At 43.3% G+C, this 14,656-nt stretch overlaps 1 protein-coding gene across 8 annotated transcripts in view; it reads left to right on the top strand.

The window, feature by feature from the left end:
- The window catches only part of VTI1A (vesicle transport through interaction with t-SNAREs 1A), a 433,539-nt gene that overhangs the window by 295,864 nt on the left and 123,019 nt on the right, over window positions 1–14,656 (top strand). For 2 of the 8 annotated variants that reach the window (XR_008319202.1, XR_008319201.1), the window contains exon 9: window positions 9,412–9,481. The exons of the other annotated variants lie outside the window; for them this stretch is intronic. The gene's annotated coding sequence lies outside the window, so the exon portion shown is untranslated. The remainder of the gene's footprint in view (window positions 1–9,411; window positions 9,482–14,656) is intronic. 8 annotated transcript variants of the gene reach the window in all.

The following is a 14,656-nucleotide window of genomic DNA, read 5'->3' as shown; positions in this document are numbered from 1 at the left end:
TCAAGCAGTAAAAGACAACAAGCCGACTCCTGTAGTATCAGCACAGCTCCTGCTATTGTGACAAAGTCTTTTAAATGAATGAAGTCTACTCATTTTAGAAGAGCACAGATGGGATTCTCCAGTAATTTTGCTGAATATATCATGCCCATGCAAATCCGAGTAACAAATCACATGAATGTTGTTTACATTTCCTTATAAAAACATGTACAAGTGTTAAGGTTTATGAAGAGGGAAAGTTTCATAAAGTAAAAGCTGCCAAGAAAACTTTCCCTGGAGGTCAGCTGTTCTGGGTATACACTTGGAGTAAAACAGAAAGCAAATAGGAAGGCAAGTGGGTTAGAGGTTAGAACAGTTTGGTTGCTCATTATCATACTCTATTTTTTATCAGCTGAACTGCACAATCAAGGCAACATTTACTATATTTTTCATTTTCACCTGCTTGTGGCGGTGGGAAAGTTGAAACCTTCAAAGGCCATTTGTTTTCATAAACTGCCTGCATTATGTATATATGAGGCATACAGTGGTCTTATGATTGATGCATTAGCATTTAACAGTTGAAGCAATTAAAAGGTTCAGTATTGCAAGTTCTTGGGTGGTTTCCATTAATACTGAAAGAACTGCTAAGAAATGTATTGAACAAGGCCACAAACAAGTTGAATAAGGCCACAAATATTCTTACCTATAAATGCTGCATATTGCTATCCACCCACCCAAGTGTTTAAAAAAAAAAACTAGGGCTTTTAAAAAACTTCATTGAAAGATAAAACACTTTGTTGGGTTAGTGGTGTCACTTTGCTATGTTTTCTCTTGTAATAGCTGGGGTTGTTTTGCTCATAAAGTAGGAAATGATGCCAAGCAGAAGAGGTAATTGCTCAGGACAGCTTCAGGATATTGTGAAAGTTCTCATGTTCATTTAAAGAAAAAGAGAGAGAGCCTAACTCAGTACTTCAGAACTGTATTTTTTATTTTTTAAATGTTTATTTGTTCTGTCATTTGGCACAACTGGCAATCTTGCCTTAAGAGTCCTGGTTCTGAATAAACATTGTAGGGAGCTTGCACAACTTCATTGTAAAATTCTTGGGATCTTGCTCTATAGCTAGAGCGAGGTTGAGGGGCCAATCTGCAGTATGTTGTCCTAGATGATGAAGTAGACATTTAATTAAATTGGATCCAGATGACTCAAGCAAATGACTGCTTAAGACAGTACACAGAAAAGCAATATAGCCCCTTCTCCAGTTGAAATAAGCGATAGAAGATATATCCCCTTCCTCAGTTGAAAACATACAGAGAGAGAGAGAGAGAGATATTTCTGAAAGAGCTGAGAACATTATGATTTTTATGGACCCATAACAGAAACTCCTGTGGGTAAGTGGGCAATACCAGTGAGATAGGATGACCTGCAGAAATGTTGGTTCTACAAAAATATGAAGGGGGAAATGCTAAGGGAATTTTAAAAATCGATAACTGCCCCTATGTAAGTTAATGGAACACCAATGAGAGGGGGTGGTTGCCCTCTTTTCCTGCTCGTGGGCTTCGCAGATGAACCTAGTTGGCCACTGCATGAGGCAGGATGCTGGATTAGATGGGCCTTGGTCTGATCCAGCAGGGATTTTCTTATATTCCAATAGAACAGAATATTCCTGGGCTCAGAGTGCAGTTAACAGACATCTAGGTAAAGCTAATGGAATTCAGTGGCAAGTGGTGTGGAGAGGAGGGCTTCATCAAAAGAAGTGGGCAATTTCTTAGCTTGAAGAATACTTCCTCAGGGCAGTCACAACTCCTGCTTCGAGGGGGAAAGTTGTCTAAAACACTTTGGTTTTCACAGCGGCCATTTCACAGCTTTGTGCTTCTGAGGGGGAAATGGTTTGACATATTTAAGCTCTTTGTTAACCTCCCCAAATAACAACAGAAACCAGCTATATGTATGAATTCTCCTGAGAAACAGAGGGGAAAGTTATATGCTGAATATGTTACTTTGTTGATGTGTGTGTGTGTGTGCGCGCGCGCACACACACACAGTCACACAATAAAGTAACAGCATTCACCTATAGCTATAACCTATTCTATGCTCTTTCCCTCCTTACAATCTCAAAACATATTGATGAAAACATTAAACTGACCCCTCACCACCATTTTTGAAACTTGAGGGGTGGATAAAAAGGAGCTGGGATTGAGCACCAGTGCCCCACCCCTCCACCCATGTTTAGTTTGTTTGTTCGTTCATTCATTCATTCATTCATTTGTATCCTGCCCTTCCTTCAAGAAACTGAATGCATTTTGAGTTGTTTTATCCCTGTTTTATTATCAAGGTTGAGAGAGTATGACTAGCCCAAGGTTACAGTTTAATCTCCGTAGTTGAACAGAGATTTGAACCTTGCTCTCCCCACTGTATCTGATATACTGTCCACTGCAGCACATTGTTTCATAATTTCTGTATGGAAGAACTAACGGGATAGGCAACTGTCTGCAGAGACCCAGGTAGACTATACGCTCGAGCAGGGGCAGGCAACCTTGGTTCTCTAGCTGTTGCTGAACTACACTTCCATCATTCCATCATGCTTCATTGTAGTTCAGCAACAGCTGGAGAGCCCAGGTTGTCTACCACTGCTCTAGAGCAAATGTTGTAAAGATGTTTCCTTTCCTTTCACTCTGTTTAAATAATGGAACCTGTTCAAGCAATAAGAAATTAGTTTAGTCATCTAGCCCTCTCCGGGTCTGCCGCCTCTGCTGTGACTAAAGTCAAGTTTCACTGTAAATCTGTTCTATAAACTTCATGGCACTCTGGTCACATGCAAAGCTGACCTTGCTTTTTAGGCCAATAGTGGTACATTTTGAGGCAAACCACAGGAAATGACTTGGAGAGGTGGAGAGTATTAAGAAAATATTGTAGTCCTGTTTTGATGTAAAATGAGGCACTGTTGACTTTTGTTTTCTTGTCCAATGCTACAAGCAGAGATTTTAATCTATCTGTCTATCTTTACACTGCGGGGCCAGAATATGCCTTATAACCTGTAGGTTTGGGCCATATATGATAATCAAAAACACAGTAGAGCAAGTGCATCTTATTTTCTTGTGTACACATGCGTTAAGTTTTTTTTACCACATTATTTATTGTTTAAAAATAACACCCATCAAAACTCTACAGAGTCTGGTAGGTCAATCTTTGGCTCATTCAAAAGAGATTCAATTCCCAAATACTATTGATATTTTCAGTGACCATTTAATGAATAAGTGAATATTTTGGAGTATATTGTCTGAAATAACAGAAATGTGTAAGCAGTGTACAAAAGTGTACGGCTTTTATTATAAAATTATTTTATAATTTTATTATTATTATTATTATTTATATTAAATATTAAATAAAATATTATTTTATTTTTTGCATGGACATTGTGGGGGTAAATTTGAACTGATTTCTTTGTTTGAATTGATTTCATTTTTTCTACTGCAGTCTGCTGTGAATAATTTCATATTCTCCAGAGGCCCCCAGAGGGCATTCCATGTATGGGTTAGGCCCCTCCCTTGGAGTGATAGGCAGGGTCAAACTCGAAGATTCTTCCAGGGGAGAGGGGCGGCCCTGCCTTCCACAGATCAGCCCTGTCTATTGAGCAGGTCAGTAGGGTTTCACGGAGCTCTACTGAACCCTGCAGTGGTTTCTCCTTTTCCTCTTCTCCCTGCCCACCCCCATCAGTCATAGTTAGGGCAGGGACCCTACAAAAGAACAGGGTAATATTCTTTAGGCCGATAAGCAGCTGACTGCAGTTACGCCAAGGCCACCCACTGTCAAGCCTTGCCACTGAGTTCTCATGGCCAGACACAGTCTGCTAAACCACGACACACCGCTGCCTCTGGACTGGGACCGTGTGCTCTGGCACGGCCCTCGAGTCCGCCTGGGACTCCTGTGCTGCCCAGCAGGGCCTCTCAGATCCACTTTGGGCCATCGTGCTGGGGAGACTGCAATAGCATGTAATCTCCACATTCAGAGGGAGCACAGTCTCCCTGGCTGCAGATGCCCTCAGCTCGTGGCAGGGGTGTGTTCCCGCCCTTTCCTGGGCCAGTGTGTCACTCGGGTATTTGAGCTTTGGCCCAGACATCGCCCTACTTCCTTTCCTTTTACAGGGCAGGTTGTGTTCAGTGATAGAGGTGACGGAAGATTCCTCTGATGGCAGCACCTTCCATGCTTCCTTGGCTTCCTTGGTGCCAAATCTACTGCTTAGTATGGATGGGATGAGTGACTCTCTGATTACCCCCCTCCCTCCCTTTCCCCAATCTCAGTGGACCGGATGCTTATCCTCAGTTTACCAATTGGTTCAAAGAACTGGTGGCTAGGGAAGCTAGGGGTGCCAGGTCCCATGGGAACCCCGGTTCCAAGAACTCATCTCAATTCCGATCTCTTGCTAAAAAGCATAAGGAGAAGAGGCATGAGAGGAAGCAGCCAACGGGAATGGGGAAAATGCAGGTCCAAGAAAAAGATCCAGCAGTTCCACTCCATCTTCTCCGGCCTCGTCACCCTCCTCCCCACTCCCGACCAAGCACTGCAAGCATAAACACAAATGCAAGGTATTGTCCGAAGGGAGATTCCCCACCCCCATCACAGAGTTGGTCACTCCAAGCACTGAAGGGGGCAAAAAGGCTCTCTTGGAATCAGACAGCTCAGAGGCATCTGTATCACCAGCAGGAAGAGAAGAGGGTGAATTGTCAGAAGAGGAAGAAACCTTTGCCTCTGGATACACACAGGGCAGGCTCTTCCAATCGGAATTGTTTCCTATCCTCCTCGCAAAAGCTTCTCAGGTTTTGAATATATCCAGTTCAGCCCTGAGGCCCACCAACCCTAGCTGAGCCTCAGCTGCTCAGGGGACTACAGTGGTTTTCCTCCAGCCCCCTCCCCACCCCCCACCACTAGTTGTTCCTTTCTCAGAAGCCTGTGAACAGGTCAGGAAGTCTGAATGGGATCTCCAGGCTAGGGCACAGCAGGTTCACAGGATCCCTAACAAACTGTATACTCTGCCAGACACAGTCATTGACTCCCTCAAGGTTTCCATTGTGGACCCACCTGTTGCAGCCTTGTCTTCTGTGGTCCTCCCTTCCGAAGTGAAAGGAAGCCCCAAAGACCCATGTGACAACCATATGGAGGCGAACGTATGCAGTTCCTTTGAGGCCTCAGCAGTGGCTCTCAGAGCATGTGTTAACAACTCCATGTTCTCCAGGGCTGTTTATCTGTGGGTGGACGAATTGGCCTTCACAGACTCGATCCCGAAGCTGGTCAAGGACAGTTTGAAGAAGGTTATTTTATTTATTTGTTTGTTTGATTATTTAAAAATTAATTTAAACCGAAGACTCTGGGCGGTGTACAAAAACTTACATAGCAATACATCATTAAAATTACATTCTAAATTAAAAACTAAAGTAACTAACAAAAAGAAAAAACCAAATAGGTAAACTAGAGGGTAAAAGCCTGGCGAAAAAGAAAAGTCTTAAATAGAGATTTAAAAATCAATAAGGAAGAAGCTAAACGAATCTGAAGGGGAAGGGAGTTCCAGAGAAGTGGGGCAGCAACCGAAAAGGCCCTTTCACGGTTCTTAACGCCCCGAACCTCTCGGAAATCAGGGACCAACAAACGGGTCATTTGAGAAAATCTGACCGAATGGGATGTAACTTGGATGAGAGAGGTGGGTCTGTAGGTAGACAGGCACCAAACCCCACAAGGCTTTGAAAGTCAAAACCAGGACTTTAAATTGAACTCGGTAGCAAAAAACAACCAGTGCAATGATTGCAGGAGAGGAGTTACCCTGTCATATTTTCTGGTACCCATGAGTAGGCAAGCCACTGCATTCTGGACCCCTTTTCGATCGTCCTCAGACGTAACCCTAGATAGAGAGCATTACAATAATCTAAGTGGGAGATAACAAGGGCATGGGTCACTGTCATTAATGCCTGCCGATCAAGGTAAGGGCATAATTGGCGAATCAGATGAAGATAACCTTATTAGGCATGCTACTGACACACTCTTTTTTGGACTCTGTCCAATTTTGTTCCAGGGCCATGGCTTCCAATGCCGTGGCCAGGTGGAATGTGTGGTTACGCAATTGGGATGCTGACACGGTCCCAGACGCATTTGGCTGGATCCCCCTTTTTGTGGGTGGGAGAACCTTTTGCCAATCCATCAGACAAGATCCTGGTGGAAACTAGGGATAAGGAAAGGGCTTTGCCTAGGGCAAAGAGAAAGGACTGCAAGCTGAAGGTTCCACAGCCCTCCTGGCAAAGTATGGCATCTTCCAAGTCCTGCTGGTCTGGGGGGTGTAAGCTGCAGCGTAAGCCAGAAGTCACACAGTAGAGGATTTGTGTGCACACCCTCCTAACCATCTACCTCCAAACCATCTACCTCTTCTCCCAAGAAAACAGTCTTCCTGACCAGAATTCTCCTCCACCCATCAAGTGGGAGGACACCTTCTTCAATAAGTTCATTCCCTTGCAACAGTCATGGGATCCAGAAAAACACCGGGTGTTTATTTAAGCGATCCAACATCTGATCCAGATCAACGCTATAGAATTGGTTCAGACTCCTCACAGCCACTTTTTTTCCTTAATGCTAAAGAAGAACGGAGACACCAGAGGCATACTGGACCTGAAATGGCTGAACACATTCCTCACGAGGAGGCATTTCAGGATGGAGATACTCATTCTTTCTGGATTGCATTCACCAGGGTAACTTCTTAGCATCAATATTCTGTCCAAAGCCTGTCTTCTTATCCCGATATGGAGATAGCACAGGAAGTTCCTTTGGTTTAGCTATGGTGGGAGCCACTTCCATTACTATGCACTCCCCTTCGGATTGGCGTCAGCTCCTTGGGTCTTCACCAAGGTGCTGGTGGTGGTGCAAACAAACAAGGGAGGGCTGAATGCCTTCCAGGAGTCTCCAAGAATGGTAAGAATTTCCCTTTCTCCAGAGGCTCTCAGATGGCATTCCATGTTTGGATGTAGAAGAGCAGTGCCATCCCAGGGCAGGGAGGTACCACATGTCACTGAGAAAGCCCTTTCTGTAAAGCCTGTCTGCCGAAAACAGCCTCGGACGACGAAAAAACATCAATTTCATAATTGGGAAATGAAGGGACTGGGGCTGAGGTGGCTTCCCTACCACAGGGAATAGGCCATAATACCCACAGGAAGGACCTTCCCCAAACGTTTATAGGTGAGGTGCATCCCCTTAGCCACTGAGAAAAGGTCATGGAAGAATGGTCAGGGTCCTAGAATGGTCAGAGAACTGTCCTAGAAAGAGACAAAAAGAGACTCAGTTTTATGGAGTGCAGTCATGCGATCCAGATAGAACCTAAGCGCTCTCTGAACATCTAGTGAATGCCACCTGCATTCCTGCAGATTTGGGCAGAAGGTAGGTAAGGACAATTCCTGAGACTGGTGAAGAAGAGAATTTTTGTTTTGGAATAAAGCAGGGATCAGGATGTACAACTACCTTGTCCCTATAAAAAATGCACAATTTGGGGTTGGTGGACAAGGCGCTGAGATCGGACACCCTATGCATGGACATGATGGAGGCCTGGAATACAGACTCAACACTCAAAGATCATAAGTGGCCATAGGCTCAAAGAGTGGTGCCACAAGGGCCAAGAGCACCCAATTCAAATGTCAAGTAGAGAACTGGTGACCACGGGGGAAGGGGGAGGTTAAGCAAGGCTGTCCCCTTAAGGAAACACTGAACAAAAGGATGTAAACAAATCTCACACTGCCCCCTGGCATCCAAAACCTTATTGAGTGTGACGCCCTGATATCTGATGGTGTTCATGCTCAAACCTTTGTTCAAGCCAGATTGTAAAAACCTGAGAATGTACCTCCACTGCATGACTGGACCTAATGTGAGAGGCACATCAAGCTTGAAAAGCCCACCACGTATTCCATAGGCCCTACTGGTGGAGGACTTCCTGGGTGACAATAGAGTGTGGAGCACCACATTTGAGTCACCCATCATGCCTTCCTGCTCAGCCGCCAGGCTGTGAGGCGGAAAATGTTAGGTTGAGGGTGGACAACCACCTTTGGGTCAGCAGATCCGGACACACCAGAATCTGCCACCTGGCACAGACCACTAGGTACAAGAGATCTGGAAACCACCAATGGCAAGGCCAATGAGGAGCAATCAGAACCACCTCCACTTGCTCCGCCCGTATCTTCTGTAGCATCATGGGAAGAAGAGGCAATGGCGGGAAGGCATTTAGGCAAGGGAGAGACAATGCATCTGTTCCCAGGCTCCGAAGTCATGGGAGGCGTTAGAAGAAAAGGTCCAGGTGCATGTTTTCATCCATAATGAACAGACCTACCTTTGGTAGCCTGAAGCGATGGACCACTTGCCAGAACAACCCCAGATGTAATATCCACTTCGATTCTACCATTGAATTCCTGCTGTGCCAATCTGCCAACACACTGGATACTCCTGCTAGGTCCTCCGCCCTGATTGACAGTAGATGTTGTTCTGCCCATAGAAGTAGCATACAGGCCTCCCTGGGCAGGACCCCAGACTTTATGCTTCCCAGCTTGTTTGCAGACATGTTGTTGGTTCTGATGAGAATGTGACACCCCTGAACCACTGTCTTGAATGTTGGGTGTGAAGATGGGACCAAGGTCCATGGGACCAAGGTTTCCTGACATGAAACAATCATGTCTAATGGGCTGACCATCTCCATAAGGTCCACTGCAGTCTTGGTCCTGAGAAACCTTACAGCCAGTCTCTCTTGAGTTGTCTGGGTTGCTGTTAGGTGTTTCCCATTTTCTTTCTCAGTGTGGTTTTTGGTATTTTCACAAAGGCTTCTGCCTTCACTGCACATATGGTAGTTAGGGCTTCCTGGGGATGTTCCCTCTGTTGCCTGTCTATCTTTATCTCATTTTGTACTCAGCCTGATTGTTCTCTGTTCCTGGTACTGAGTTTTTGGATAGATTCTTTTTTCTACAGTGGATGGTGAGAGGTTCCACTTCTTTTTCAGTCTGGACTGGGGAAGGTGGGGCAGCCCCTCCCCTGAAAGAGTCTTCAAGTTTGACCCTGCTTATCACTCTGAGGGAGGGGCCTAACCCATACATGGAATGCCCTCAGGGAGTCTTTGAGAACCAGAATTTACTGTAAGAATTTCCCTTTCAGAAAAGGCAAAAATTCATGCCAAGACAAATGTTCTTGTCATATGAACATTTCACCTTCTAGGTTATTCCCTCTTGTCTCCAAAGAGGACATACTAAAGAAGATACAAATGTAATTACTGTAGGGATAACAGTAATGCCATTGGATATATAATATTTGACAATGGATTATCCACAGAACATTCTGTATTACCCCTTCACAAGTTCCTTTTATAACTTTGACATTTCACATTCAGGAAATATCTGCTTTCACAGCTCTTATTTCATTTCTCATAGCTGGAAGCCTTTATGAGATGGCTGCTGTTGACCATTTACCCCATAGTAGCTTGCTGCGGTACATCTGCAGGTAGGCAGGAAGCTGATTATTTGTACCATCCTGACATATAGTGATGAAACCATGTGACAGGATGATTTTAACCATAATGCAGGCTGTTCCATTGCATGTTGAGAGTGGATAATGCCCTGACTGAGTTCTGAGTTTCAAGGATGGATTATGGTTTTACATTTTGCTATCTGTTTCTTAGATAAATATTGTTAATCATTGTGTAATCACTTGTTGTTTTGTTTGTTAGCTGACATGGTATACTTCTGCAAGAAAGGTGGGATAGATTTTTTAAAGGATTGTATCCTAAGAAATATGAGTATAAGAAAGTTCACATACGTGAATTTTCCCACCCCTTCTCAGCACAACAGCTCCCTACACCCCCAAAAACCCTACTCCTTTGGGACAGAATTGTATGGAACAGGGTGGGCTGCTTGGGTAAGGACAAATCAGCAGAAATCCACACAAAAGGCACTTAAAATGCAACACATACCAAATACATTCAAATAGTAATACAAACTGCTTCCCCAGATTTCTGGCCAAGTATGCATTTGTGATGGAAAACATGCCCTGCCATGCAACCAGATGTTACAGACAAGCAGTCTTCCATGTGGTTACATGCACATGAACCAATGGTTGTCAAGTAAAATATCACGAGTTTGGTTGTGTGGAAGTTTAGCATTGCACATCTCTTTCTCCATTTCCCATGTTTCTCATTGTTTTTACCCCTTGACAGTACTGGTGCCGTAGCTGCAGTCTCTCTCCCCTGTTTCTACTGTGTTCTGCCAGTCTAGGTCTCACCAAAAATTCCAGAAATCAATGAAAATTGTTTAAAGATTGAAAATTGTTTAAAGATTCAGAGTAGGAAGCAACAGCCAAATATAAATTTGTTTCTCAGTTCTAAACAATAGGCATTAATGATTTAGTGTAGTCTAGACTATAAAATATTTTACTATTTCCAGTACAGAATAAAGTAAAACATACCACTATAGTATTTCTTATTATGGAAGAGAAGCAATGCTCATCTAGGTGTTGAAATTTTTTTAATATTGTCAGTGCTGTAGTTGCAAATTCAGAAGTGCAGGCATTCTCCATGGCAGCCCCCATAGCCGCACCCACCCAACAGCCATGCCCCATAGCCACACCTACTACAATGACACTCAGAAGCAATAATTTTGGAAGTTACATTACAAGAAGTCAAGGATAGTTTCTTAATCCTATAGTGCTTAAACTCATGTGGTAATTCACCTAGAAAAGCAGCAGTGGGGCCACCAGGAAAAAAAATTGATGGGGGGGGGCACAGAAAGGGCAAAGTATATTTATGAGTGGGTGAGCTGTGTCCCACATATTAGATTTCTGAAACAGAAATGGGGGAGCAGGTGTGTGTGGGGGGTCAAGCCATTTGTCTGAGTTGGGGCCCCATTTCACCCCTTGGGGCTGCCCTTGAGGAGAAGACCAAATTGTCAACCACAAAGGTGAAGGATACTCCTTGTAACTAAAGGCTGGAAGAATGGTAATACAATCAGTTGTAGTCAAACATTCAATTTTGTAGCAAACTTTTGGAATAACAAGAGCACATATTGTTTCCATTTAGAGTGCCAAGGGGTTTGCAAATCTGCTGAACCCCTGGAGGAAAAAACATATCGGAACTGTGTCCCTGTCAGATCCTGCAGCACTATACCACTGCTACTAGCAGCATACTAATCCTGAAAAACATTTTTAATAAAATTAAGTGCTGATTATATAAAATAGCTTTCATTTAGATTTTTGGCCAAAGTTAGAAGTGAATGGGTGCTGAAGCACACACAAATCTTTCCTCTGGGGAGTGGTCAGCAGACCAGTTTTGCTTCCTTAGCCAAGATTAGTCACCATATTTGAGGCCTGTAAAGAAACCCCTCTGTGCTCACTCCATCTAAATTGGCTAGTGACTTTGGCACCCATTTGCAATATTTGGCACGTCTCACTTAATTGAACCTTCTGAAATTGGCATATTCCTTTATCTTCTCATGCATTGTTTCTCTTTTTTGTTCATGGTGCACTGTACACTCGATAACTTTCAGCTAGACTAATTTGTTGGGATATTGACTATCATTGGCTGACATCCTGACTAAGGCGGCATGCTAGGTGAGATGTATCCATCCAAATGAAAGTTTCTGCTAATACAGCTATTGCAACAGAGGAAGGGTGATTTTTGCTGACCTTTCCCCCCTGAAAATGCCACCTGAAAATATGTCCCTGAGGGTAACACAGAGTATTCTAATCCTCTTCCATGCATGGGTGCCTGTACTATGGTAGTTGGGAAGCCTTCCTCACACAACCTTAGTCAGGATGTCAGCCATTATTAGTATTTGTAATGGCCCTTCTGCCAGAGTAGGATGGCTAGCCCCAGAGCTACCCCTGTTTTACAACATGCCTCAAATAGCTAAGCCAGGGCTGCTCAACTTCGGCCCTCCTGCAGATGTTGGCCGACAGCTCCCATAATCCTTGGCTATTGGCCACTGTGGCTGGGGATTATGGGAGTTGTAGTCTAAAAACAGCTGAGGGGCCTAGGTTGAGCAGGCCTGAGCTAGGCTGTGGGGCGTTTTAGGATTAGACACACTAAACATAGATAACTAAACTTAGTTACAAAATCAAAAGGTGATTATTTTACCAAAGGAGGAAGGGACTGGGTTTGAAAAGGAGGTGGGTGGATTACAACACCACAATTTAAACCAAATATAATAAACTAACTAGCCTGAACTACCAGATCCTTGTGGCCTACTTCAGGAGTCAAGGAAGACTGCATGTTAAGCCTCCCAGTTCCACTAGCCGAACTGAGCCCTCCTTCTCTTGAGCTGGTTTTTCTTGGGACAGAGGCACTCCTGGGAACAAGGCCTAGCCAATCACTGCAAATCTGTGTAAGCCTTCTAAGTTTTTGTTTGCAACCTTTTGCTAAACATAAACTTAAGGGAATTGCAAAGCATAGAAGCTAGAGGTTTACACACAGTGAGTTCAAGGATTTTGTTACAGTATTATTAAGAATCTTTATGTATTGCTTTTCAATTAAAAAATGTCAAGGTAATTTACAAAGGAAAAGGATTAAGATGGTTCTGTGTAACAAAAACACAAGATAGATGCCAGCAACAGCCAGCGGAAGATGCTGTGCTGGAAAGAATAAAGACAGTTACTTCTTCCCGCTAAATATAAGAGAGTCACCATTGTAAAAGCTGCATCTTGCCAGTTACCAAGAGTTTTATTTATAAATGGATTATGATTCCTCAGTACAGAGTATTAAAGGTAAAGGTAAAGTGTGCCGTCTAGTCAATTTCGACTCCTGTTACCCACAGAGCCCTGTGGTTTTCTTTCGTAGAATACAGGAGGGGTTACCATTGCCTCCTCCCACACAGTATGAAATGATGCCTTTTAGCATCTTCCTATATCGCTGCTGCCTGATATAGTACCAGAGGGAATTCAAACCGGCAACCTTCTGCTTGTTAGTCAAGCATTTCCCCACTGTGCCACTTAAGGTGCTAGGCAAGGTGATTTCTGTTCCTCATTTCAGTTCTCTTATTCTTTCGTATTGGCTTACATAATATATCTATTCCCGTGGGAATATATGTACTCCCCATGGGAAATCCTGTTAAAAACTGTGAGAGACATAAGAATATAGAAACATGAAGGTGTTAAAATTAAAGTATAATTTTAAGGTTGAAACACTATTTTCAAACTAGCAAATGATACTTTGTGCCATTATTCTAAGGGCAGCAGTTGGGTGTTTGGATGTTGGTTGCATTTGGGTGTTTTGACCCTAATGTTTTCCTGGTTAGTCTCAAGGGATCTCTGCTCAAATATAACATGGGACAGAAGTAAAAATAAATCCGTAGTCACAGTAGGTTACTTCCTTGTTTGCATGAGCTTCTTATAGATTTAAGAGAAATTTCTCCTTTGTGAACTCCATATTACTGTCCAAGGCTCAAAATTCAATGAAATAAAAATAAATTCTGTGTTCTGAGCATCAGCTATTTTCATATCAGGGTCTGGAATGACTTCACTCTATCCTGAGATCAAGAAAAGACACACCCCAGGCATGGACAATGATGTGGGTAGTGGGTGGCATCAATGATAGACAGGCTATTTTAAGATAATACCTAGAATTTTCAATTACCAAGATTAAGTGGGGTGTTTTGAGAGTCAGAAAAGCATGCTTTAAAACCCTGAATAAGAAAAACATATCTGTAAAGTATAAACTGTAAATAATGCAGTTGCCAGTTTAACAGTGTAAAAAATACAGTTTGAAGGAAGTTATCAGTCAATATAGAAAAACACAGTAAAACATAATGGAAACATTTCAATTAAATAACACTTCAGCCAAAAGATTTAAGCAGCATTCTTAAGCTAATGTCAGTGGGTGTTTGTGATTATTGCCATTATTCTATACGAATTGCTGTTATTCTCAGCCAGTGGTTGTGCTTTATTTATTTATTTATCTATCACATTTGTACAGCGCCCCAAACTTTCATCTCTAGGCAGTTAACAATAGCATAAAATAAGTTAAAATATATACAAAAACTTAAAACAATTTAACAATTTAAAAATCATCCACAAATTAAAACCTTAAAATTTTAAAGAACTGAAAAAGCTTGGGAGAAAAGGTGGGTTTTCAAATGCTTTCTAAAAATTGCCAGAGATGGGGAGGATCGTATCTCAGTAGGGAGCGCATTCCATTGTCTCGGGGCAGCAACCAAGAAAGCTCGTCCCCATGTGGTCACCAGCTGAGCTGGCAGCAACTGGAGACGGATCTCTCCAGACGACCTCAATGGGCAGTGGGGCTCATAATGAAGAAGACGTTCTCTTAGATACCCAGGGCCTAAGCCATTTAGGGCTTTATAAGTTTTGACTAGCACTTTGTATTTTGCCAGGAAACATATTGGCAGCCAGTGTAACTCTATCAACAAAGGAGTGATGTGGTCTCTCTGAGATGACCCAGAGACCAACCTGGCCGCCGCATTCTGTACCAACTGAAGCTTCCAGACTACGTACAAAGGCAGCCCCACAGAGAGCGCATTACAGAAGTCAAGTCTGGAGGTTACCAACCTATGTACCAATGTTTTGAGGTCGTTCATCTCAAGAAACGGACGCAGCTGGCATATCAGCCAAAGCTGATAGAAAGCCACGCTGGCCACCTCCTCAACCTGAGATACCAGGGAGAGGTGTGGATCC

Source organism: Hemicordylus capensis, chromosome 3, assembly GCF_027244095.1.
Source record: "Hemicordylus capensis ecotype Gifberg chromosome 3, rHemCap1.1.pri, whole genome shotgun sequence".
Classification (NCBI taxonomy): domain Eukaryota; kingdom Metazoa; phylum Chordata; class Lepidosauria; order Squamata; family Cordylidae; genus Hemicordylus; species Hemicordylus capensis.
Note: the sequence above shows the minus strand (reverse complement) of the source record. Positions and strands in the feature narration are given on the sequence as shown.